We start from the raw sequence: 27,727 nt of genomic DNA, 5'->3' as shown, positions 1-27,727 counted from the left end.
GGGGGTGTCGGCGTTCTGGGAACGGGGGTCCCCAGACTGGCCTGCCCGCGGCCTGCGGCGTGGCTCAAAGGGGGCCCGGCACGGCCCATCTTCATCAACACAAGACTCAAGACCCTCGCGAGGGGCCAAGCCTCGCGGGGCGGACGACGTGGAGCTTCCTCAGGCGCGGCCTCGTCAGGCTGGCTCACGAGGAGGCGGAGAAATCAAGGCGGGGTACCTCGCGAGGTGCCCGTGATGCAAGCCATGACGACTCAGGGCGCCAGGCGGGTGCCAGCCCGCGCAGCGTCCTTCTTTCCTCTTTGGTGCAAAGGGAGCAAGCGCAGCCGCGGAGTATCGAGGCATCAGGCAAAGGTTGCCATTTCGGTGAAACGAGACCAAGACCAGGAGGACTACGAGATGGAGGTCACTGTGGAGCCCAAGACGGCGTCATCACCAGAGCTTTGTGCGAGCGAAGACAACTTTTGTCAGGATAGCTGATACTTGCTGTCCCCCTTCAAATTAGCCCGCCATTGTTGGCTCCCTTCCCGCTCAATATTTGGGAAGAGGTCCAGGGCCTCTATAAATAGGACCAGCCGCCCACAGAGCAAAGCGGTTGGAAAAAAGGAAGGGGAGGCTCGATAGAGAGGTTGGAAGCATAGAGAGAGAGAGAGAGAAAGGTGGCTGAACTCCTCCCAGCAGTTCATTGCCCCAGCCAAGAGCAGACCCTCGTGAGGCTGTTCTTCCTTGTATTGTTCATCATCATCAGCCCCAAGGGGCAATCCACCCACCACACACTGGAGTAGGGTATTACACCACAACGGTGGCCCGAACCAGTATAAACCTTGTGTCTCTTGTGCAGTTCTTTCAGTAGTCTAGATCCTTGCGAGACGGAGAGGTAGAAGACGTAATCTTCACGCGCACCCCAGAGTTCAAACCTTAAGGGTCTGCCGAAACCCGAAATCTGACATTTGGCGCGCCAGGTAGGGGTGCGCCGGAGTTCGTCTTCCACCGCACCGTTCTCCTCCGACCATCGCGTCCATGTCCGACGCTCGTCGGGCCCGCGCCGAGCGCCGGGCCGCCATCGCTTCCCGCGTCACCCAGACGGCGCCCGTCGGCGGATGTCCTCATCGTTCCCCGTCACCTGCCATCAACGCTGCCACCGGCCCGGCGGGGGGCGAGCAGCAAGCGTCATCTCAGCATCCGTCCATGCGGCAAGACGACCGCATCGCTACTCCATCGCTCACACCAGCTGGTTCTCCGTCCCCCGCGCTCCGCGCACCCTTGGAGGCTCGAGCTGCGCTCATCGCGGCAAACGAGCTCCTGCACTACCGTCCCGTCGACGACGTCTACGAAGAGTGGCTCGACCGCGTCGCCGAGCTTGTCCGCGCCGCGGGGGGCTCTCCCGCGCCGTCCGTTCCGCTGCGCCGCACCCCGCCCCGCGCGGGCGACGAAGCTCCGGGGGCGTACCAGCCGCCTCCTCTCCAAGAAGACGCCGTGGCTCCAAGGCGCGTGGCCCCTGGGCGGAACCCGCTCCGTCAGGTGCCAGCGCAGCAAGAATGGAGCTGCCAAGAAGTCCCTCGCCCACAAGGAGCTGCCCGGGCGCTCCCTGCTCCGGCACGCCGCAACCCTGCTCCGGCTCCGGCACACCAAGACCCCACGCTGCTCCTAGCTGCAGCGCGTGGGGACCCTCAAGACCGAGCTCTCCACCAGCCGAAGCCTTTCGTAACCACCGCAGGCTGCCGTGCCAACACCACCGAGCTGCGTAGCGTCGCGTGGCCCGGCAAGTTGAAGCCAGACCTGCCTCCTTGTTACAACGGCACGAATGACCCTGCAGAGTTCCTCCAGCTCTATGAGCTGGGCATCGAAGCTGCTAGCGGGGATGAGAAGGTTATGGCGAACTGGTTCCCCATGGCGCTCAAGGAGCTCGCACCTGGCTCCTGAATCTGGCTCCAGGCACGATCTCTTCCTAGGACTAGATGCGCACCCGCTTCATCGCCAACTTCCAAGGTACTCGCGACCGGCCACCCGCCGTGAGCGACATGCGCCGCATCAAGCAACAACCCAGAGAGACCCTGCAAAAGTACATCCAGCGCTTCAATAGCGCGCGCCTCAAGATCCCCAAGGTGTCCGAGGAGGCCATCATCTCGGCCTTCTCCGATGGTGTGCGCGACGTCAAGATGAAGGAGGAGATGGCGATGCATGAAGACCTGTGCACCTCCCTGGAGCTGTTCAACTTGGCGACCAAGTGCGCCAGGGCTAAGGAGGGACGCCTCTCCTTCCTCGAGCTGCCTACCACAGACCCAGAAGAGAAGAAGCCCAAGGCCAAGGACGTGAAGCGCAAGGGGGCTGCCGTGCTCGCGGCAGAACCAGACACAAAGCAGGGCAAAGATCTGCCTGAGTCCTCCAGGGCCGGCTGGTACTGTGTGTACCACGACCTCCACACCCACAACACCAACGAATGCCAAGAACTCCACGCCGTACGAGAAGGAAGGATCGGTCGTCGTCCCGAATGCGCCGATCGGGGCTACGGCCGAGGAGGAGGAAGAAACGCAGGACGCTGGGAAGACCGCGGCCCGCGCCAAGGGTGGCGCGATCAACCTCGCTAGGATCGCTGGCGAGACCTGCCTCGCGAGGGGGACTGGAAGGATCAGCCTCGTGAGGATCACCCACAGGGCAACGCAGGCCTCCCTCCACTGCCGCCTAGCCAAGGAGAAACGAGGACCGCCATCGAGACGAAGGGGCTGGGGGCTACCAGGAGCCACGCGCAATCGCCTGCATCCTGGGTGGAGCTCAAGCCCCAGCCTCACAACGCATCTTCAAGCAGTTTGCCCGCGAAGTGAATGCAGTCCTCCCCAGGCTTGAAGCAACGTGCCCTCTCAGGTGGTCGGCCTGCTCCATCACATTCAGCTCAGCAGATCAACTCAAGTGTGCGGCCATAGCCGGTGTCCTCCCGATGCTTTGCTCCCCAGTCATCAGCAATGTACTGGTCACCAGGACCCTCATCGACTGTGGGGCAGGGTTCAACGTCCTATCCGTGGAAACGTTCAACAATCTCCAAGTGCCCTACGACCAGCTTCAGCCAACCAAGCCATTCTCCGGAGTCACCGACGGCTCCACGGTCCCGATTGGGCAGGTCCGCCTCCCTGTCACCTTCGGGGCACGCAACAACTACCGCACCGAGCTCATCGACTTCGACGTCGCCCACATCCGTCTGCCGTACAACGCCATCCTCGGGTACCCAGTGCTGGCCAAGTTCATGGCCGTAACTCACCATGGCAACAACGTCCTCAAGATGCCAGGAAGTGGCGGAGTCATCACGGTGCCCTGTGAAGAGAAGGATGCAGTGTGTTCCCTGGAGCGAGCCTTTCAGGCCGCATCACTGGAAGACCCGGATCGCGGAAGCAGGAGGCTTCCTGAGACCACCCCCAAGAAGAAGAAGACATCGTCCGGACCAGCCCCTCGGGAGGCGGGCCCCTCAGGGCCCACATCTGCCCAGGGGGAACCTCCTTCCATCGCATAGGAAAGCGCGCCCGGCGCCCTCCTCAGGCAGGGCTCGGGGGCTCTCCCTGGAGGGCCACCGACCTGGCCAAGGTCACGAGGGAGGCGCTTGGGCACCACATGGAGGCGTGTTACGAAGCATGTTTCCCTCAAGGAGCAGCAAGGCAAGGAAGGTCAGACCCGCAGGAGTTCGTCGACAAAGCCATTCAAGAACTACAGGAATCAAGAATCATGAGGGGTTGCCGCCGTCTACCGGCTGTGGCTCCCCATCCAGGCGAGGATGGTAGGCTGCGCATCTGCATCAACATACCAGGGCTCAACCAAGTTGCTATGATAGAGCGCCACTGGCCCTCGCGAGTGGGGCGCTACGGGGGTCCGCCCCACAGCTACGTTTGCATGCCTTACGGCTTGCCGAGCGCGGTTGCAACGTGCCAGCGCCTCATGAGGGGCATCATGGAGGCTCAAGAAGACAGGCGTTCCGCAGCCTTGGCGGAGAGGGAGATGATTCGCGAAGAGCTACCAGTGCCTCCGGAGCCTCTCGAGGCCCCTGGGCCTAGGGGCTCGTGAGGATCGTCTTCCGCAGCCCGCCGAGTCTGCTGCATCAACACCCTTTTGCCCTCAACACCTTCAGGTGACATCTTACAAGTTTCATTTTCAGCTGGGAGCACCCTCCCAGGGCTGCATCGTTCCCAGGCCGCATGGGTCCATCCCTGCGGTATGTATCCCTTTTATTTCATGTCGTTAGCTTGCTTTGTTGGGGGCAGCCCTCGGGCTGCATCATCCCCAAGTCGCTCGGGCCAGGCCTGGCGGCATGTATCTCCCTTGCGTTTATTTCCGGCTATGCATTCGCCCGTCATGCTTGATTACTTGATGCCTGTCCACGGCACCTCTTCTTCTCCATGTCGACCACTTGCACGTTAAAGGGGGGGTACCTGAGCATCGTGACTCAGGGCTCTTACTGGCTCTCCAGCACTCACCCTCTGGCCATGTCCATGGCATCGCGACCTGGCATACCAGCGACGGCTGAGACAAGCTCGAGGGCCGGGACCCGAGGATGTAGAGTGCCGGCATCTAACCAAATTTGCAGGAACACAGCACAAGATAAGGCCCAGTGCCAGGCGCAACCCGCCTAGAGGTAGGTGCCCCTGAGTCCCGCGCTGGCTTACGGGTGCCCAGATACACCTCACCTAGCCCTACCATGCCAGAAACGTGTCAGGGCGGGGCTGTACACGCCCCGGGGGCTCCTCCCGGAGGGGAGGCCCCTCCGACGTACCAGTGGAAGCACCATGCTCCGCACTGGCTGACGACACTGCCGAGGAGCGGCTATGCCCGTACACATGCGGAAGCGCTATGCTCCGCGCTGGTGATAAACAACTGAGGGTGGCCCCCGGGCCGCATCAACCTCAGGGAGCCCAGAGCTCAGTGTCTAGCCTCATCGCAATGCCTCCCCTCGGGAGCGCCGCGCGAGGGGGCTGGGCACAGGGGCTGTGCCTGGGTCGCGCCCAGACGTACGCCACCCAGCCAGGCCCCTCGGGCCTGGTTCGCCGCGCGTCTCTCCCCGAGTGGAGCCAAGGTATGAAGGCCGTTTGAGCGTCAAGGGGGACCCCTGAGCATCGCGACTCAGGGGCCTAACTGGTCCCGTAGCCCCTCACTCCTTAGTTCCGAAAGGCTAATGCTGGGTGAGGCACGCGCGGGGCCGGGCTCTGCAGACGTAGAACGGTGGTCCCACTTGCATCTCACCTCATCACTTGCTGTTTGCGCGTCAAGGGGGACTCCTGAGCATCGCGGCTCAGGAGCCTAACTGGCTCCGTAGCCCCTCACTCCTTTGGTCCCGTCCTGGTTTCCGGTCGGGGCTAATGCTGGGTGAGGTACGCGCGGAGTCGGGCTCTGCAGACGTAAAACGGAAGATCCACCTACATCACACCTCCCTACTTGTTGTTCGTGCGCCAAGGGGGACTCCTGAGCATCGCGACTCAGGAGCCTAACTATCTCTGTAGCCCCTCACTCCTTTGGTCCCGTCCCAGTTTCCGGTCGGGGCTAATGCTGGGTGAGGTATGCGCGGGGCCGGGCTCTGCCGGCGTAGAACATAGGCAAGTAGGGAAGAAAGCATAAAATTTAAGCAATTTAAAAGCAAATATTACAGTCCATACTGTCGTCTCAATACCAAACGCGAGTTTAAATGCCTCCCCGAGGCATGATGCATGTGCAGGAATTAAAAGCAGGGCAGGAGTAGTAGCGGATTCACTCGGCGGCGGTAGAGCAGTGCGGGTGGCCCCGCCTCATGGAGCAGCAGGACCGGCAACATCCTGCTTCGACTTGGTACTGAAGGCCCGGAACTTCCCCAGCAGAGCCTCCGCGCGACCCTTCATGGCCTCGGCAGCGGCGGCAGCACCCTCGCCGCTTACTGGCTCCAACAGGCTGTCGAGGTCGGTGCTAGGGTCGCGAAGGTAGATGTGGGTGAAGACCCGCGTCAGCGCAGCAGAAGACAGGACACGCGCCTCGGCCTCGGCCGTGGGGCCAAGGCCAAGGGTGACATCCTCAAGAGCACGAACCAGGAAGGGAAGCAGCTTGGCGGGGCCGTCCTCGGCGCCGGCCAGCGGGCTCTCCAGGCCACTGGCGTAGAGCATCTTCAGCGAAGCACGAGCCTTCTTCTCCATGTCTGCGAAGGCCTTGCGATCCTCGGCAAGAACCTGGGCCTTGCTGTCCAGCTCGACCTTCGTCTCCTCCAACTCCTTCCCCAGCGCACCCAGGCAGTCGCGGCGCTTCTTGAGCTTGGCCTCCCGGCCCTCGATGGCCACCTCGCGAGCCTTCTTGCCTTCTTCTTGCTCCTGGCGAAGACGAACCTCTTTCGCGAGCTGGTCCCGCAGGCCTTGCAGCTCATCCTCCAGCGCCTTGCAACAATCGCGGACTTCAACCACCTCCTCCAGGGCTGCGTCACGAGCAGCCTTCGTCTCAAGGACGGCCTACCTCTCCTCGTCGCAGGCCGTCGAGGCTTGAACCAGCGCTGCCTGGATCGAGGCATCGGAGCGAATCCATCCTAAAGCTAGCTCCAAGCACCCGGCCACCAGGCGAGGGTCGGCAAGAAGATCCTGCCGCAGCCGGTCCAGTCTAGCAACAGCACGCTCCAGGACGGCAGGAGTTGGAGAAACAACAGTCGGCGGAATGGGGGAAGAAGGCGGCGACGGCAAGACCGCAGCGTCCTGAGGTGGAGCCTGCTGCGCCCCAGCGGCTGTGGTGGCTGCAGTGGGCAAAGGCACCATAGGAGTCACTTGGGCCATGGTGGCTGAGCTCGCCCCAGCCAACTCGGCCAGGCCTCGCGAGGAAGACCGAGCAGGAGAGGCCCATGCGCCACGGTCACCCCCCTCCACAGGTGGAGGCGCTACCACGGATGGAGCCTCAGGAGCCCCCTTCGGCTTCTTCGCCGCGGGCGCCAGCCTATTCAAGAGATGCGAATGTCAAGCCTCGGCAGCGGAACAAGAAATAAAGGCAAGGGTCAAGCACTTACGGGTCATCGCCGGTGAGTTCGGGCAGCCTCAAGCCAAACTTGAAGCCTGACAGCCGGCTGGAAGGGTCAACCTCGAAAGCAGAAGGCGCGTCTGCAGACTGCCTCGGGGCAGGGGCAGACCTGCGGGAGATTAGCCCGGTCCTGTCCTTCTTCGGGATCAGGGGCAAGCTCCCGCCAACCTGCTCGTCTTTGTCCTCGTCATCGTCGCTTGAAGAAAGGCGGATATCGCGAGGCCTGCGCCGGGGGAGGGGAGCCCTCGACTCTCCATCGGTCGCCTCGGAGTCAGGCCCCTTTTCCTGCTCCTCCTCGTCCTCCTCTTTGCTGGAGTCGCTGGAGGACACGTTCACCAGTCCCTCGGAAGCCGCCACGGGCACGGGCCCGTCCCCATTGAAAACGGGCATGGACTCCACCACCTGCTCCCAGTCGTCGCGAAGGAATAAGGGCTTGGGAGCGCCCTCCAACCTTGACACCTCGCCCCCGACCAGAGATTGGAGGACCGCGGCCAAATCTTCGTCGCCTAAGGCCGCAGGGCTCGGATGAGGCCTCCACATCGGAGGCGAGTACTGCCAGAGTGGAGCCAGCTGGTGCTCCAGGAACTCCCTCAGCAGCAACGCACCGGACAACTTCGCCGCCGCCGTGCTGACCGGCCTCAGGTCCGCGTCCATCTTCTCCAACACCAGTTTCGCGCGGGGTCCGTGAGCTCCGCCCGGCACCAGTCGCTAGAGCTCGCGGGCTGCTCCGCGGGCAAGATCAGCCGAGGGTGGATGCGCCCGGCATCTACCAAGACCCACTTGCTCCTGAAGCCCTCAATCCTCTTCCCGGGATTCGAGATGGCAATGGTGCCGCCATACGCGACGAAGCTTGCGCACGCGGAAGGAGAACTGCGAGAGACCCGGAGGGAGAAGTAGTGGCGCAGCAAGGCCACTGAGGGCTGCACCCCTACGTGAGCCTCGCAGTAATAAGCGAAGATCGCCAGGAGAAGGACGGAGTTGGGGTGGAGATGCAGAGCCTGCAAGTTGTAATGGCGGAGGACAGAGAAGAAAAACTCGGAGAAGGGAGGCACCAGGCCCGCAGCAATGGAGCTTACAAAGAGAGGGTAAAAGGTGCTCCCTCGGCCCTCAGGAGTGGCGGAGCCGGCCTTGAACACCCGCACCCCATCGATGCCCTGCGCCGCCGCCATCCGGCACAGTCGGGCGAGGCCCGCCTCGGACACGCTCGGCAAGTCCAGAGCAGGAGAGTACCAAGCTTCGGCCGGAGGCTGACGAGGCGCCATGGCTTCCTAGGTCTCGCGGCTGGAGTAGATCTGGAAATTTGGAGGAAGAAAGGGGAGGCGCAAGAAAGGGGATCTGAGCAGCAACCGGAGAAAGCAAAAGGCAAAGTCTGGGCAGATGCCGCTCCTTTATCAACCTGCGCGGTTGCTGAAGCACTTGCGTCCAATCAACCGCCACGCGGCGCCCAAGGCCGCAGGCTGTTAGGGCCCGTGGTGCTTTGCCCTCGCCCTTTCGCCTCTCAGCACGGCCAAGTCCGGGCGCGCCTTGGGCCCGGGGGCTACTGTCGGCGTTCTAGGAACGGGGGTCCCCAGACTTGCCTGCCTGCGGCCTGTGGCGTGGCTCAAAGGGGGCCCAGCACGGCCCATCTTCATCAACACAAGACTCAAGACCCTCGCGAGGGGCCAAGCCTCGCGGGGCGGACGACATGGAGCTTCCTCAAGCGTGGCCTCGTCAGGCTGGCTCACGAGGAGGCAGAGAAATCAAGGTGGGGTACCTCGCGAGGTGCCCGTGACGCAAGCCATGACGACTCAGGGCGCCAGGCGGGTGCCAGCCCGCGCAGCGTCCTCCTTTCCTCTTTGGTGCAAAGGGAGCAAGCGCAGCCGCGGAGTATCGAGGCATCAGGCAAAGGTTGCCATTTCGGTGCAACGAGACCAAGACCAGGAGGACTACGAGAGGGAGGTCACCGTGGAGCCCAAGACGGCATCATCACCAGAGCTTTGTGAAGGCGAAGACTACTTTTGTCAGGATAGCTGATACTTGCTGCCCCCCTTCAAATTAGCCCGCCATTGTTGGCTCCCTTCCCGCTCAATATTTGGGAAGAGGACCAGGGCCTCTATAAATACGACCAGCCGCCCACAGAGCAAAGGGGTTGGAAAAAAGGAAGGGGAGGCTCGATAGAGAGGTCGGAAGCATAGAGAGAGAGAGAGAGAACGGTGGCTGAACTCCTCCCAGCAGTTCATTGCCCCAGCCAAGAGCAGACCCTCGCGAGGCTGTTCTTCCTTGTATTGTTCATCATCATCAGCCCCAAGGGGCAATCCACCCACCACACAGTGGAGTAGGGTATTACACCACAACGGTGGCCCGAACCAGTATAAACCTTGTGTCTCTTGTGCAGTTCTTTCAGTAGTCCAGATCCTTGCGAGACGGAGAGGTAGAAGACGTAATCTTCGCGCGCACCCCAGAGTTCGAACCGTAAGGGTCTGCCGGAACCCGAAATCTGATAGGGGGAAACATCCGGGGAAATATCCCCGGGGTTTCGCGTTTTCGGACATATGAATTGGAGGGGGAAAGTTGCATGTTCACTATGCTAGGGATACATGGCAGACGAACGGGATGCGTATCCGGATTCGTCTCGTCGTTTTGAGCAACTTTAATGTACAAAGTTTTTCCGTCCGAGCTACGATTTATTTTATATTAATTTTAAATGATTTAAAACATTTTTAGGATTTATTTTATTATTTAATTCAACATTATCCAGAACAGTGTTTGCTGATGTCATCATGACGTCAGCAGTTGACCTGGTCAACCTGACAGGTGGGTCCCACTGGTCATAGACTGTTTAGTTAATTAAGAGTAGTTAATTAGGTTAATTACTCATTAGGTTAATTAATCATAATTAGTTAACTTAATCATAATTAATTAAGTTAATTATTTAGTTAGTTAATTAATTAATTATATGTTATATTTTTTATATTTATTTATTTTCGTTCTCAGGTGGGCCCCCTGTGTCATAGGCAGGGGGTCTTGGCGGGTTCGGGCGTAACGGGCGCGGGCGAATGGGCACCGGCCCGGCAGGGAGCTCGCCTAGGTCACCGCGGGGCGGGACTGGTGGGGCGCCGATGGCCACCGCAGTGAGCTGCAGCAGGGCAGCGCCGGCGCAGGGCGGCGGCGGTGCTGGTCAGCAGCTATGGAGGTGGTGGCGGGGTGGGCGCGCGAGCGGAGTCGAGCGCCACGGAGCGGACGACAGGCAGGGAGTGATGACCGGTGGCGGGTAGGGAGGCACGCGCGGGGCACCGGGGCGCAGCGGCACGGTGCGGCGAGGAAAGGGCGGCAGCAGGGCGATCGTAGGACAGGGGGCTGGCACGCGCGCGAGCAGAAGGCGGGCGGAGCACCACGTCGGCTGGAGGTGGTGGCGGGAGGGCGCGTGCGAGCAGTGCCATGGGCGCGTGCGCGCGAGGGGCTGTGGAGCAAGCCAACGGGAGCATAGACGAGGCGAATGGCCGGGCGGCATGGAAGGCCCTGGGTCACGCTGAGCATGGCCGGTGCAGGGGAGGCGGGCGCGTGGGCATGCGACGGCGCCGTGCGGTGCGAGCGTGCCTGGAGCGCGGGCTCTGGCGCAGGTGTGCGGGGTGCAGCCAAAGCAAAGCCTGGAGCAGCAGAGTAGGCGAGGCGAGCACCAGAAGCAGCTGTGGCTACCGGAGCCACGGGGAGGAGGCCGCGGTCGTGAGCGCGTGTCGCTCGAGGAAAAGAGGAGGAGACGGTGAGCTCACGGGGGCTGTAGGAATGGGGCAGCGGGGCGAGAGGAGGGCGACGGGGACGATAGCATCGGAGATGAAGCAGGTCGGCGAGGTGGTGTCTCAGGCGGCGGTGGTGGTCGACGCAGCGAGGGGGTGAGGCGTCAGCGTCGTCGTTCGATCCCCACCCCGATCCAGATGGGATCGAGAGGTGGTGGGGGAGAGAGGGAGGCGATGTGGGAGAGTGAGGGGTTACTGGTTAGGGTTTCCCCCGAAGTGGGAATATGGAGGAGGGGAGTGGGCGCCGGCTGGGCCGGCCTGGCTAGCCCAGTGGCCAGCTAGGCCGATGCCCAGCGAGGGGGGGGGGCTTATTTTCTTTTGTTCTTTTTTAACTGTTCTTTTCCTTTTATTTATTCATTTCTGTTTTATTTTAGTTACATTTATTTTTAGTTTAGTAAAATATGACAATAGCTCCAAAAATAGTGTTTCAAAATAACCCACTACCCTAAAAGGTTTTACCTCAAAATAAAATAGTTTATCATTTTACAAAATATTAAAGGCACTTATTTAATTGTCTCAATTACTGCTTTAATCATTTTAGAGCATTAAAACATTTTATAAAAGTGGGGTTTCTTCCCCATAATTAACTTAGCATTATTTGGCATAACCCGAACATTTTAGTTTTAAAGTTTGAAAACTTTTTTTGTTGGCCTTTCATTCAATTTTGAATTTGAATGGGTTTTGAACTAACCCGAGATTAACTACAGTGACAGAGGTGATGTGGCATCATTAGCAGGGAATTACTGTAGTCTAATTATCCAGGCGTCACAATTCTCCTCCACTACAAGAAATCTCATCCCGAGATTTAAGAGGGGACTAAGGGGGAAGGGATTTGTTTACGAAATTCTAACGAGTCTTCTCGGTCTTGGTTGCTCTTCCATAACGTTGATGTTTCGATACCTCTGCTTCAGGTCAACATGATGAAGTCATCATCCTTTCTTTGGAGTCTTCATCGTACTTACGAATAGGAAAGGGGCAGTCCGGCATCGATAGAATGCTATCACGGGAAATCATCTGGGGGTTACCCCATGAATGATCACATGAGTAACTCTCAAATAGATACTTCAGAAAATATCAAGAGTAAAGTAAGAAGGTACTAGAAGAAGTTTCCAATGGGCAGGCAATCGTTGGATGGCCTAATCATAAGGTGAAGGGGGTTCAGAGCAACGAGAATAAGTATTGCATCTGATACCAGAGTAGATCACTTGGTAGGTGGCCCGTGAATAACATAAGAAGTCAAGCATGAGGAATAACCTTTAGGAGCTGGGGTTTACAGGAGAGTCAGGTTTCGATCCTATGGAACCGTGGGTTAAGGGGCCACCATGTGGGATAAAAGTAGGAGTAATGGTGACATCTTGCACGGTCAGGATAGGAAGGCATGTCAGAGGGTAGCCTGTCAGTTATGTCGGCAACAACGTCGGTACCAAGGGCGAGGGACGAAGACAACCATTTTCCTGCTCATTGAACGAGGCAGACCAATAGGCAAAGTTCTCGACCATCGGTGGCTACCGGAATGTCATCAACAATAGTAACAGGGTCTTGCTGACAGAATCGTACACCGAGGTGTTTACATAAGCAGGAGAATATTACTACTTAGATCATATAGATAACAAGAAAAGTTAACCCAATCAATGGGAAGAAAAATATGATTATCAGATTAAACAGTACAATGGAAACGAACATGTGTTTAAACACATATTTCAAGGTATATCCTTCCCAAGGACAAGCAAAGCACAATATCCATGACAGGATATAATGTAGAAAACTCTTTAGGTAAGGGGAGAGAAATTTCAAGACATTACCCATACACGGTGTTTGGATAATTAAGCGGGAAATATTTAACATTGGGCTTTAAATGTTCTTGTTGAAAATTGGAGTACCATAGACATGCTTCGAGATAGCATTAACATGGTCATCATGTAAAGATTAGGCTATGGATACACAAAGGATCCATCAGGAACAACTTATAGAATATGTCTTACAATTTCCTCATGGAAGAATGGATAATCTTACTGAAAAGGAATCTATAACAATAGAACCTCCGGTCAGGTGTGCTAGGCACGATATCACCTTACCGGGTCATATTGAAAGACCAATTTTATAACTCTTGGAAATATGTTCCAACCATCATATCTGACCGAGATCCAGATCTGATTAGTGCCAGGATACTTCAGACTCGGGATGCCTGAGAAGAAAAGGTGCAACACAAATTGATGGGATGACATTGTAATGTTCTCAGGAGATGAACTATGGAAGCGAGTTCCAAAACAAGAGTTCATCATTAAACCAAGGAGAAGATGAGGAGGTGGTTGATGGACTCAGCGAGAATTCATTGAGATTTCCGTAAAGATAGATCTCCACAATTATGTGAACAAGGAGGTAAAAACTATCATATCAAATGATATAATGATGTATGCTCGAGGAAAACATACACAATTTAACAATGATAGAAGGGTGCACCCAGAAATCTGGACTAGGTAGCACGATCAATGTTTGAATGATGATTCGATAAGCAAGATACTTAAAATGAAACTATCGACCATTAACTTCAAAGCAACAGGTTGCTTGAATTACAGAGTCCAAGCAGCATCGTTCACTTGTCGATATTCCCGGTTAGGCAATACGGGATTAAGAAAGAATGCGGATTGTCGTGGGTTTGTCACGGCAGATGTCCTTGTGAAAGGACTTAGTCGTGGAGCCATCGCAATGGGTTAGCTTAAAGGGGTTAAACCGGACAAGGGGACACGGGGAGTTTATACTAGTTCGGCCCCTTCGATGAAGGTAAAAGCCTACGTCTAGTTGTGATTGGTATTGCTAGGGTTTCGAAGGCTAGGGAGCGAATCCGCTTGTCTGGCTCTCGAGTTGTTGTCTGTCCTCCTCAAACCGCGGCCGGGTCGTCCCTTTTATATACATAGATTGATGCCCGCTGGTTTACAGAGTCCCGAGGCCGGATCATAGATGTGTCCGGCTCGGTCTCTATTCCTCTATCTTACAACACAAGTTACATGACAGGGTCGGTTTATATCTACAGGCTTTAACCCGCCTTTGGGCCTTGGGCCTTCGTAAAGCGCCACCATCTTCACATCTTCATGGGCTTCTATCTTTAAGGAGCTAACCCGGCTACTCCTGGCCAGTTTACGTCCAGTAGTAATATCCCCAACATTAGGCCCTACATTGGTTTGAACTTGTTCATGTCAATCTTCAATACTTAGAAAAATTCCTCCCTTGCATCTTCACCTTGATCTTATAAACTGCCGTGACGTCATACTCCAGGATCACGATAAACCGCCCTCACGTCATCTATTTGTTGGAGCTGCAGATTACCTTCATTAATGTGTATTCAGTCATCGAGGTGACACCATTATTAATTATCCATTTTTGAGCTCCTCGATTCCCGCACTTGTCACCTTATCACTTCGCCTTATAAATAGGGCCATGGGTCCTTATCATTTTTCCCTTTGTCTCATTCGCTTCTTCTTCCTCCTCGCGACACCTCCGCACCTGAGCGTCGCCGCCATCATCAAGCCTCGCCTCTACCTCACCGTTGGCCGCTGCATCAACCTGTTCGTACGAGAGTTCTGCAGCACACCTCCGCTGCTTCCGCGGCTGCAGTAAGTCCTTTCCTCCTTACTTTCTTGATCCATTAGGGTTTCCTTGTTCTTCGCAGTTCTTTGAAGTTCATCGGGGCTTCGGTGCTGCTCTTCCTTGTTCCTCCTTAGTCTATAGATGGAGACTTCACACTTGACGTATCCTATGCCATGGCTAATCTTCTGTTACCACCACAAACCCTTATGCACAAAAGACTAATCTAGTCTTTTATGAACTGTTTCGGGACCAAACCTTTTTTCCTTTTAGGTCTAAATCTTTTTATTTTCCTGACTTGTGGTAGATCCAAAATGCCCCTGTGATCCTGTGAAACCTGTTTTTACCTTACTTGACCCTCTTCGCCTTAGATCTGTATCTTCCTTACTATCTAGGCGGTTTACCTTTGTAAAAACAATCTATCTCATACCATTAGCCCCCTAGTAAACCGGCAACCCTTCTGCACATTGATGGTAATAGCCCGGTTTAACAACACATGTATGCCCTTTACATGACCTTGTCATTCACTTTTATATTAGTCTCCGGTTTACACAAATTCTCATACCGGTATATGTTTATTCCATTGCATCTTTGCTCCTCCATGAATGACTCGTAACCCGGCATTCCTTTTCAGCTTTTCATTTCACAATGGCCAAATAGTTTGCCGCTTGCAACTAGGCCCGCTCCCGGGTCACCGAAGATCAATTGAACGGAATGGTTAGTATCGGCACCTTGCCAAAGAAGACGGAGATTCGGTGGAGAGTTCCAGGAATAGAGAATCCTCCTACCCCGAGGCAGGGTGAGGTTGTGATCTTTGTCGACCACATAGGCTGTGGCATCAAACCGCCAGGGTCAAAAAATTTCCGGGATGTTCTTGCCAGTTTCCAACTTCATCCTCAAGATATTGGATCCAACTCGGTGTCCAATATATGCAATTTCCAAGTTTTCTGTGAAGCGTACCTGCAAGAAGAGCCCACCGCTGAGCTGTTCCGGGACTTTTTTCATCTGAACCGGCGTACAGAGTTTGTAAATGGCCCCAATACTGAACTTGGTGGTGTCTCAATTCAAAAAACAGAAGGAAGTTGAATTCCCTCATGCCAAACTGCACAGTCACCCTAAGGAATGGAACCAGACTTGGTTTTACTGCAGAGATACTTCTCCTGAAGATGAGAATCCCCTTCCAGGCTATCGTGATCACTGGCTTTCCAACACCCATCCAATGCCGCAATGCTTAAGTTCTGCAGAACGGGCCAAATATGCCCCTCAACTTGCCAAGCTCCGAGCCTTTATGGCCAACGGTTTAACATGTGTTGATTTCGTGCGCTGTTGGATATCTTGGAGCGTCTTGCCGCTAAGCCGCTGCCCCGGTTTACTGTGTGAGTACACCGGTGATGTTGAAGACCCTCAACGCCATATCAACATGCGGGTGACCAATGAAGAGGTCACTGAAAGCGTAAAGAAAATTTTGAATGAATCAGAATCAGTCTGTAGTCAAACCGGCTTGAACCCCTTCTATACTAAGAACAAACCGCCTATTGTAAGCATTATACTTCCTTTTCATCTTTGATATCTTTAACTTGTTCAATTTGTAATCCTTCTTATGTTTATATATGAATAGGGTGATGATCCCTTCTGGAAACGGAAATCCGTAGATAAAGCGGTAAAGCCAACCGGGGATAAAGTGGTCAAACCATCTTGTCCCAAAACCAAAGCCGTCAAGCGGATCTCAAAGTGGAAAATGGCTGACCGGATCAACATGGAACTTAATGAAGATGCTGATGATCCGGAAGTTGAGGTAGAACTTGACTCACTTGGCTCCCTTTTCATGCACCTCATTAACAATGATCTTTATCAAGAGGACATAGAAGGCAGCCAAGCTGATGATGTAGAGGTAATTACCCTTTCCTCCAGTTCAGACTCTATGCCAACACAAAAAAAACCCGTCAAGCAGTTCGGAAAGTAAGCTTTTCTCATCCTCTTTCTTACTTGGACCCAACATTTATTTTGAAGACACAACAGCATGAAGCTCACCGGACAACCTGGCACAGTGGCCAACAGGTCACTTCAGCCGGTTTACCTGATACCCCAGCTCGGAAGCGCCGGTCTGAGGTCTCTTCCACTTCTGACCATTCTTATCCCAAGGCAGGTTATTTCAGACAACCTCTTAATCCGTCTGATTCAAATTATCTGGTTACACCTCCCGCATCCTCTGGCGAGTTGACAGCAACCCAACTCCCTCCTCTAAAAACTGTGGCTGGGTAAGTTTTCAAACTCTTTCTTCCAATGCGTTACAAATCTTGAATAAGATGCTAACCCTCTTTTAATTTATTTGCAGAGCCAAAGCCAGACCCATCAAGAAAGCTCGGGTCAACAATCCGTCAGAGGACCAGGCAATTTTTGAAGAAGAACAGAGAGGTGAACTGGACCAAACTCGTGAACTGGAGGGTCCTCATCCTGAAGTCGCCTCTGATGAACCACCCCTACAAGATCGGAATACTGATGAACCACCAGAAGCTGACCCTGCGGTGCCTGACACTGAACCGACAACTCCAAACCGGGCTAGTCCGATGAAAGATACTAAAACTCCGTCATCACCTGCAAAAACCACTGAAGGCCAAGGAGATGATGTTATCGTTACTGGCATAGGCCATAGCTCTCCTGGCCATCCCGTAATCTTGGCCCAACATAGTGCCAAAGAAGAGCGTGCTGCTAGGGAAAAGGGCAAATGGAGTACTGACTTATCAATTTATGCCCAAATCAACACTGAAGAGCTTCACTCTGGTTTCTTAAACCATTTGCACTCAAACCGTGACTATGAAGCCGGTTTGGTTAATTTGATGAAGGAACGCTATGAGGTGTTGTCATCTCCTTTTACTTCTTAATTCCAAAGTTGAAATGCTAGCCCAAGTAGCCCCCAAGGGGCGTTTTATGATGTTAATCGTGAACCGGGTCTTTGTAATACTTTAAGTCTCTCCCACTGACCCTCAAAATGTTAGGTCCTTAGTGAAAACCAAGGCTGATACTTTACCAATATAACAATAGAGCTTTCCTCAGCATAGCCCCCAAAGGCCAGTTTAGCTTTGCATGGTAATCCGGGTTTTAATCCATGCGTCCGTTTTGAACAGATGCACATTAGCCCCCAAGTGTCAAGGATAATGCTTACATTGTTCTGGAGACTTTATAAAAGATGTAGTGAATCAGGGCAAATAGGCATTAGCCCCCAAGTACGAAGTGCATAACTTGTTATATGCTTTGTACTTAGAAAATATATATCCTGTTGTTTGACATTTCTGCACTGTTGTAGGCCGAACTAAGCAATAGAGATGCTCAGACCGCTGATTTGCAAGAGAACGTGAAGTCCCAACAAGCAGAAGCTGCGAAAGCCAAAGAGGAGCTGACCAAAGCCCTGACAGCGATGGAAAAGCTAAAAGAGTCTTTTAACAAAGATCATGCTGACTGGGAAACCAAGAAAACCGGTTTAACCAAAAGAGCTGAGGATGCCGAAGCAGCCCTGAAACCAGTTGTAGATGAACTAGCTGGTTTGACATGGCAAATCAACACCATGACTTCCGCTGTCTTTGGTCAGTATCCCCTTGTGCAGCTTGTCCAATTTCATGGAACCTCATTATTGATTTGAATGCTGATTTTAAACCATAACAGGCACTCGTATTGCTCACCTGGGCACAGATATGCAGATGAAGCTTAAAGCGGCGTACACCTTCATTGAACAGTTGTACTCTGGGTCCTAGCGGGCTATTTGCACTGTGGCTTACAATAAACCGGCACCATCACTGATAAAAGGAACTCTTGAGAAGCTGGCCATGTTACCAGCCCGGATTACCGAACTGAAGAAGGCAGCTGCAAGAGCAGGCACATTAACCGCACTAATCCGAGCCAAGGCATGGATCCCAGATCTTGAAGCGGAGGACATTATTAAAGGATATTCAGGTGTAAAGGAGGACAGTTCAAACTTCGACAATGATGACCTCCGAAGGCTGACAAAAGAAATGCGGCCAGTAGCCAGCAAACTGGCAGAGCACATGGACTTGTCTCATTTCCAACCGGCTTATGACGCTGAAGGGAAGAGACAGCCTGCCGAAATCCATGAAGTCAAAGAACTTGTGCCTCCAATCCGTAAGCATACCTTTGCTCCTGATATTAACCCCTCCAGCCTTATCCATGAAGAGGCCGTGTTTCAAGCTTTAACTGGAATCGATTGGTCGATGGTTGATTTCCAGCGTCTGGGAAGGGATGAAGAAGTGATCACACCAACTGACCCTCAACGTTCAAACCGTCCAGACGAAGCGTCTTAAACCGGCATCCGGTTTACTAGATAGTGTATGCCAATGCCAAAAACAATTATGCACTTGTGGCCGCTTTGAAGCTTCTTGTAATAGGATAGCAAAAACTCCTTTATCTGTCATGCCATCGAGCATATTTTATGACCCTTCGTGAAAATTTGTTCCACTATTTGGGATCTATTAATGCATAGCCCATGATGATTGTGCTCCTGGATACAAGAACTTGAAAGTATCCTAGTGGTTTACCACTGGACGGGTTATGATGCTCAACAAATATACAATACTTAGATGAATAATCAAAGTTTTTGTATAAAAAGTAATATGTGCAACATACCTCGTTGGTTGACCAACTGCTTGTATGGTAAAGGTGTCAACACTAATCCAGAGTGTTGATAACTCCGTCCTTATTTTGCCGGTTTATCATAATAAACCATACCGGGATATAATAATCACAGGGTTTTCTTTGTAGCACTGGTGATTTAGTCAAACCAAACCGGGGTAAGGAACATCGGCTTGTAATTGATCATGTACTGACAACGTGTAGTTGAAAGTCAAGCCGAGCCAAAGACACCGGTTTATCAGAATATATTATGAACCTCAATAAAGGCAGAAAATTTAGCAAATAGGATTCAAAAAAAAGAAATATGCAAGGCCTCTGGGTTAAACCGTTTAACAAAGCCTTTTAAGATGGGCCTCCAATTAACCAATTGTCGTTTTAACTTTGACAAATTCAGGGTCTATAAAAGATTGACTTGTCAAACGTTCGGCGGGTCATACCAGGATTACCTGGACAGGAGTGGCTTACTTGATGAAGGCAGGTTAACCCGGGGTTTTAGGTGAATACATCAGGCTTCCAAGTCGTGGCTTGATAGCCAATTACAAGGGTCCTTTCAAACTCTTTGTTGCTTTGCACAAAGAGCCCCCAAGTAACTTTGTGAGCTATGCTCAGTGGGTTCCCATGTTTGAGTTTGTGCTTTGTGCAAAACTATCTTTGGCCCCATATAATTTCCTTTTTGGCTTAACACCTATCAAGAAGTGTAGCTATGGTGTGATAACAACCGAGCCCCCTAGTGATATCCATTTGTGGTTTCAAACCGATCAAGAGGTGTAGCTATGGTTCAGATATGACCAAGCCCCCTAGTGATTTTCTTTATATCTGTGCAGCTGCAGAGACCGGTTTAACAAAAAACTCTGCTTTGTCAGTAGAAACTCTTGTAAGCACACACGGGATGTAAAAAGAACAGAGACCCCGCTTTAATGGAGTCTCCGGTTTATTATATAATATATACATCGTCATACATATGAAGAGGCTATGGCTCAAGTATAGTAAGGCTGAAGAAGAGCTATGTTCCATGGCCGCTTGGTCTCCTCCTCTGATTTACGTGAGTCTTTGTGCTCTCGAACATCAATGAGGTAGTATGACCCGTTGTGTAGATTCTTGCTGACCACAAAAGGTCCTTCCCAAGGTGGGGAAGATTTGTGCATGTCAGTTTGATCCTGGATGAGCCGGAGCACCAAATCACCCCTTGAAAGGTTCTGGTCTTAACATGACGGCTGTGATAACGTCGGAGATCCTGTTGATAAATCACCGAACGTGCTGCTGCAAGATCACGCTCCTCATCTAACAGGTCCAGAGAATCCTGACGAGCTGTATCGTTATCCACTTGAACGTAAGTCGTCACACGGGGCGAGTCGTGACAGATGTCACTAGGGAGAACCGCCTCCTCTCCATAAACCATGAAGAAAGGTGTGTAACCCATCGATCTGTTAGGCGTGGTGTTGATGCTCCATAACACAGAAGGTAATTCCTCCACCCAACAACCTGGTGTCCGCTTCAAAGGAACCATAAGCCGGGGTTTAATACCCTTCAAAATTTCTTGATTTTCCCTCTCCGCTTGACCATTAGATTGGGGGTGAGCCACCGATGCTATATCAAGCCGGATGTGCTCACGTTGGCAGAATTCCTCCATCTCTCCCTTTGACAAATTAGTACCATTATCAGTTATAATATTGTGTGGAAAGCCAAACCGGAATATCACCTTTTTGATGAATTGAACCGTCGTGGCCGCATCACACTTACTGACTGGCTCTGCTTCCACCCATTTGGTGAATTTATCAACTGCCACTAATAAGTGGGTCTTTTTGTCCTTGGAGCGCTTAAAGGGTCCAACCATATCAAGTCCCCAAGTTGCAAACGGCCATGTTATAGGAATCATCCTCAGCTCCTGAGCCGGAATATGAGCACGGCGTGCAAATTTTTGACAACCGTCACATCGTTTGACTAAATCCTCAGCATCAGCACGAGCTGTTAACCAATAGAAACCGTGGAGAAAAGCTTTATCAAACAAAGACTTTGAACCAGCATGGTGACCACAATCCCCTTCATGGATTTCTCACAAAATCTCACAACCCTTGAGGAGAGACACAACGTTGAATTGCTCCTGAAACGCTGTAACGATGTAACTCCCCGTTGAGTATGGTCATGGACTTGGAACGCCGGATTACCTGTCGGGCCAAGGTTTCATCGTCCGGTAACTCGCCTCGGTTCATGTAAGCCAGGTATGGGATTGTCCAATCCGATATGACATGCAAAGCTGCCACCAATTGAGCCTCCGGATCAGGAATAGCCAACTCTTCCTCTGTTGGTACTTTAACCGACGGATTATGCAACACGTCAAGAAAGACATTTGGTGGAACCGGTTTACGCTGAGAACCAAGGCAACTTAAAGCGTCTGCCACTTCGTTCTTTCGCCGGTCTATATGGTTCACTTGATAACCCTTCAAGTGACCAGCCACTGTATCCACCTCTCGCCGATATGCAGCCATGAGTGGGTCTTTAGAATCCCAAGTGCCAGACACCTGTTGAGCCACCATATCTGAATCCCCAAATCACTTGACCCGGCTTAAGTTCATTTCCTTAGCCATCCGCAGACCGTGGAGCAAAGCCTCATACTCAGGTGCATTGTTAGTACAAGGGAACATTAAACAGAGGACATAACAAAACTTGTCACCTCTTGGGGAAGTTAGTATGACTCCAGCCCCTGAGCCCTCCAACTATCTGGATCCATCAAAGTGAATAGTCCAGTACGTATTATCTGGCTTCTCCTCTAGTGCCTGCAACTCCGTCCAATCATTGATGAAGTCCACGAGTGCTTGGGATTTGATCGCTGTGCGAGGTATGTATTTGAGCCCGTGAGGCCCAAGCTCAATAGCCCATTTGGCAATCTGGCCCGTTGCTTCTCTGTTTTGAATGATATCTCCTAGAGGGGCTGAACTGACCACTGTGATAGGATGACCCTGAAAATAGTGTTTAAGCTTCCGGCTTGCCATAAACACTCCATACACCAGCTTCTGCCAATGTGGATACCTCTGCTTTGACTCAATGAGCACCTCACTGATATAATAAACCGGCCGTTGAACCGGATATTCCTTGCCAGCTTCCTTGCGCTCTACCACAATAGCCACGATAATAGCACGGGCATTAGCAGCCACATATAGCAATAACGGCTCCTTATCGATTGGTGCTGCAAGCACATGCGGTTCAGCTAACTGCCTCTTCAGATCCTCAAACGCTTTATCAGCCGCCTCGCTCCAGACAAAATCATCTGTTTTCTTCAGCATCTGATATAAATGAATAGCCTTCTCCCGAAGACGACTGATAAACCGGCTCAAAGCCGCAATCCGACCGACCAAACGTTGAACGTCATTGATACACGTCGGTTTAGCCAAAGATGTAATTGCTGAGATCTTTTCCGGATTAGCCTCAATGCCTCTATTTGACACCAGAAAACCCAAGAGTTTACCCGCTGGTACACCAAAGACACACTTTTCCGGATTGAGCATCATCTTGTAAACCCGGAGGTTGTCAAAGGTTTCTCTCAAATCGTCTATTAATGTTTCCTCCTTCCTGGACTTTATCACAATATCATCCACATATGCATGAATATTGCGCCCAATCTGCTTATGAAGACAATTCTGAACACAGCGTTGATAAGTCGCCTGGGCACTCTTGAGCCCAAAGGGCATGGAGACATAGCAGAAGGCTCCAAAGGGAGTGACGAAAGCTATCTTCTCCTGGTTCTTAACTACCATTTTGATCGGATGATAACCAGAGTAAGCATCCAGAAAACACAAACGGTCACAACCCGTCATAGCATCATTGATCTGATCAATACGAGGGAGGGCAAAGGGGTCTGCAGGACAAGCTTTGTTCAAGTCTATGTAATCTACACACATACGCCAAGTGCCGTTTTTCTTAAGAACTAGCACCGGATTAGCCAACCACTCTGGGTGAAAGACTTCCACGATAAACCATGCGGCCAACAACCGAGCTACCTCTTCACCGATAGCCTTACACCTTTCTCCATTGAAGCGGCGGAGAAATTGCTGGACCGGTTTAAACTTAGGATCAATGTTAAGTGTGTGCTCAGCGAGTTCCCTCGGTACACCTGGCATGTCAGAAGGTTTCCATGCAAAGATGTCCCGGTTCTCACGGATGAACTCGATGAGCGCGCTTTCCTATTTGGGATCCAGGTTAGCGCTGATGCTGAACTGCTTGGATGAATTGCCAGGAACAAAATCAACCATCTTAGTATTTGTGGCCGATTTAAATTTCAATGCCGGATCGTGTTCCGTAGTTGGCTTTTTCAAAGAAGTCATATCTGCCGGACCAACTTGGTCCTTATAAAACTTCAATTCCTCTGTGGCACAAACCAACTCAGCATAAGCCGCATCACCTTCCTCACACTCCAAAGCGATCTTCTTGCTCCCGTGTACTGTGATGGTCCCCTTATGACCTGGCATTTTAAGCTCTAGATAAACATAACACGGCCTCGCCATGAACTTAGCATAAGTCGGTCGCCCAAACAAAGCGTGATACGGACTTTTTATTTTCACCACCTCAAAAGTCAATGTTTCTGACCTTGAATCATAGTCATCTCCAAAAGCCACCTCTAAGGCTATCTTGCCTACTGGATATGCAGACTTGCCAGGCACCACACCATGAAAAACAATATTCGATGGTTTAAGACTCTTATCTGTCAACCCCATACGACGGAAGGTATCATAATATAGAATGTTGATACTGCTTCCCCCATCCATGAGTACCTTCGTGAACTTATGTCCCCCAACTTGAGAGGCCACCACTAGGGCCAAGTGACCCGGATTGTTAACCCAGGGTGGGTCATCCTCTCTACTCCACAAAATGGGTTGCTCAGACCAGCGCAAATACTGAGGCACCGCCGGTTCAACAGAGTTTACTGCCCTCTTGTGAAGCTTCTGATCACGCTTACACAAGCTAGTGGTGAAGACATGATATTGCCCACTATTTAGCTATTTAGGATTGCTCTGATAACCCGACTGTTGCTGCTGCTGGTTCCCCTGATGGTTGTAACCTCCTTGGTTGCCTTGGTGCCCTTGATTGATGTGTCCAGTTTGATTGCCCTGAAATCCTGAACAGGAACTGCCACCTCCGTAACCCGGCCCGTGGAAACCACCTCCTGAACCACCGAGCGGGCCATTATCATATTGGAACATATTGGAGTTCTTGAAATCTCGCATGATATAACAATCCTTCCAAACATGCGACGCTGGCTTCTCCTTTGATCCATGCTTTGGACATGGTTGATTTAACAAGCTTTCCAAATTGGGGCCTGAACCTCCGCCCCTTTGGGGCTGCTTGCCCTTACGGCGCTGGACATTCTCCTGAGCATTGGTGTTAGCGACAAAGTCCAAGCTGTTGTTGGCTTTTTGCTTACCACTGTTCCCATGACCTGCCGGATTATGTTGCTGACCCTTGGTGTTGCCGTTCTTTTTCCCTTTCCTCGGTTTGTCCTCTTCTAAGTCAGGGTCTTCGGTATTATCTGAACCGGCATACTTAACCAAAGCGGACATAATTGTTATCATTGCAGTGACGTTTGAGCCTTCCTAACTTCTGTTTGAGTGGCAGAAAACGCCAATTGCCCTCCAACATTAGCACTGCGGTATCTGCATTCATACGATCCGATGAATGCAAAATTGCTGAGACCCGCTTGACCCAATGGGTCGTGGACTCCCCCTCCTCTTGGACACAAGAGGCCAGATCCACAATTGACATGGGCTGCTTACAAGTATCTTTGAAGTTCTGGATAAACCGGTGCTTCAATTCAGCCCATGATCCGACAGAATTAGTTGGTAAGCTCTTCAACCAAGTACGAGTTGTTCCTTCCAACATCATGGTGAAGTATTTAGCACATACTGCTTCATCCACATTGAACATCTCAATCGCCATCTCGTAGCTTTCAACCCACGCCTCTGGCTGCAGATCGGCGGTATAATTGGGTACCTTACCAGGTCCTTTGAAATCCTTGGGTAGTCTCACATTATGCAAAGCAGGGGTAAGGCACGACACCCCTAAGGAACTGAATATTACCCCTGGTTCGACTGAAGCGGTGGGGCGAACCGGAGTAGGTTGACGGGCCCCATGCAGAGCCGCTAACTCGGCCTCTCGACGTGCTCGACCATGATCCACCACATCCTGCACATTGGCACCGCCCCCTGCCGGGTTGTGTCCTCATGGCGAGTTACGGCGACGCGCACTGCTTGACACGGCCGGTTCATCCTCAACATGCCTGCTGTAGCTCCGGCTTGGACATGGGGTGGAATGAATCCTCTCATGACTGTGCGAATATGCCTGCTGCTGATTTAAAGCTATTTGAAGGAGGTCTCTGGCCCGTCGTGCTTCAACCGCAACTGGTGACTCGTCGTCGGTTGGGAGGGTTGCTAACCATGAAGCGGCGGCCACAATGTTGTCCAACGGGTTGGAGTAATGCCCGGGAGGTGTCGGAACATATTGTGGCACAATGTTATTCTGACGAGGCGGGTCCATCGTACGCGGCTGAACTGGCGCTCATGTTCCTGGTGCCTCCGTCCGGTTTAATATTGGCTCGTTACTCGTTCCTGCTCCCGGCGTATTGAAGAGATTTCGTGGTTCATAACCTGACGGGAGATGCGACCGGTACCTTCTTATCATGACTTCTTCGGAAGCATTCTGATCCAGCCTAATCCGGTAGGCCTGAGCTTCCAACTCGGCCCGTTTTGTAACCATCCTAACATTCTCTGCCGCTAGGTCCGCTTTAGCCTGAGCTATCTGATCCTTCACCTTTGCAATATCCGCGTTATGCTGATCCCGGGCTGCTGCATCCACCTCTGCGGCCATCAATGTTGCCAAAGCGTCGAACAAGTCAGACAGGACTTGAGCCGAAGGCGGCGTAGAGCTTCCTGCCCCTGCCGGCGTGGCCGTTGTTGAACCAGAGAGTATTGCTGCGGCAGCTGACGAATGAGGCGCCGACTATGTACCGGCCATGAAGATAGCGGCCCTGTTTGGCAGATCAGGGAAGTCCGGAATGCTGTTGCCCTCGGATCCTCCACTAATCCGGCCATCCTGCAACTGATAAAGCGATTCGGTCTCTCCATAAGACTCGTCGTCAGAACAAACAATGGTTTCTCCATCGGACGCCAGTCCGTCCTCGTATTCTGCTCCATGGATGACGCCTACGAAAACATGCTTCGCCACGGGCTGAACCGGCAAAGGGCTTGCACGCTGAGCCATCTTGATGATGTCGGTGCAAATGTCCGGCTCAGGGGCCGGTTCGCCAATCTTGCCGATGAAGAAGTGAATCCCACCATAGGGGACCCGGTACCGTATTCGATTGAATCGACCTCGGGACCCCATCCTGCATTGTCGATGTAGAGCTTGCCGCGACGACTCTTCGTCATCCGGCCCACAACGTATCCCTTGAGTCCATCAAGGCTGCCCTTCAAGAACTTGAAACCATCGTGCGATAGCCCCACGGTGGGCGCCAACTATCGTGGGTTTGTCACGGCAGATGTCCTTGTGAAAGGACTTAGTCGTGGAGCCATCGCAACGGGTTAGCTTAAAGGGGTTAAACTGGACAAAGGGACACGGGGAGTTTATACTAGTTCGGCCCCTTTGGTGAAGGTAAAAGCCTACGTCTAGTTGTGATTGGTATTGCTAGGGTTTCGAAGGCCAGGGAGCGAATCCGCTTGTCTGGCTCTCGAGTTGTTGTCTGTCCTCCTCAAACCGCAGCTGGGTCGTCCCTTTTATATACATAGGTTGACGCCCACCGGTTTACAGAGTCCCGAGGCCGGATCATAGATGTGTCCGGCTCGGTCTCTATTCCTCTATCTTACAACACAAGTTACATGACAGGGTCGGTTTATATCTACAGGCTTTAACCCGCCTTTGGGCCTTGGGCCTTCGTAAAGCACCACCATCTTCACGTCTTCATGGGCTTCTATCTTCAAGGAGCTAACCCGGCTACTCCTGGCTGGTTTACGTCTAGTAGTAATATCCCCAACATTGATGGTGAGAAGTATCACTATACCAAGAATCCTTATGAGGTGGAGTAATCCTCACGACATTCTTGTCATAAAATATGGTAACACTCCAAGCTAAAGAAGAACAAATGTTGGATAGCAAGGAAGTCAAGGTATAACCTAGAACACGACCAAGTTTGTGTTGGAGGGAAGGCAATAAAGTGGTCGATGACAACACAAATCATCGAGGGCAAGGATGGTATTTCTCATCATGAATTCAATTGATATCCTGGAAGAGCTCAGAATGCTGATGATGATCACGACACATTTGTCGAGAGATTTCATGGAGATGTAATCGATCGGCGATGGCATCACATTTAAGGAATGATGAAGCGAAAGGTTATTAGAACCATGGGTACGAGTACGACACAAACCGGAAATCAAGTTTGCTACTCAAGGAGAAATTATATGAAAAGGAATATCGAAGTAAGTTTAGCTCACCGTCGAATTTTGTGCTCTGGGAAGAAGGACGAGGTAGCACAGTTAAAATTAGCACGATAGTGATGTAGCCGATCATGCTAGGAATGACTTAAATGATTATTAACTCATAAGCAACAAAAAATACTTAGAATTATTGAATCAGAGTGCGGGATCGATTCACTTATCGGTGTTCTCGGTTGACGACAACCCAGAACCTAGGAACAATTGGATCCGATGAGAAATAACAGTTGATGAAGAACCCATAAGAAGTTATGATGATCC

The sequence above is a fragment of the Triticum aestivum genome, chromosome 5A (genome assembly GCF_018294505.1).
Source record: "Triticum aestivum cultivar Chinese Spring chromosome 5A, IWGSC CS RefSeq v2.1, whole genome shotgun sequence".
In the NCBI taxonomy this organism is placed as follows: domain Eukaryota; kingdom Viridiplantae; phylum Streptophyta; class Magnoliopsida; order Poales; family Poaceae; genus Triticum; species Triticum aestivum.
This window is presented reverse-complemented; position numbering follows the sequence as displayed.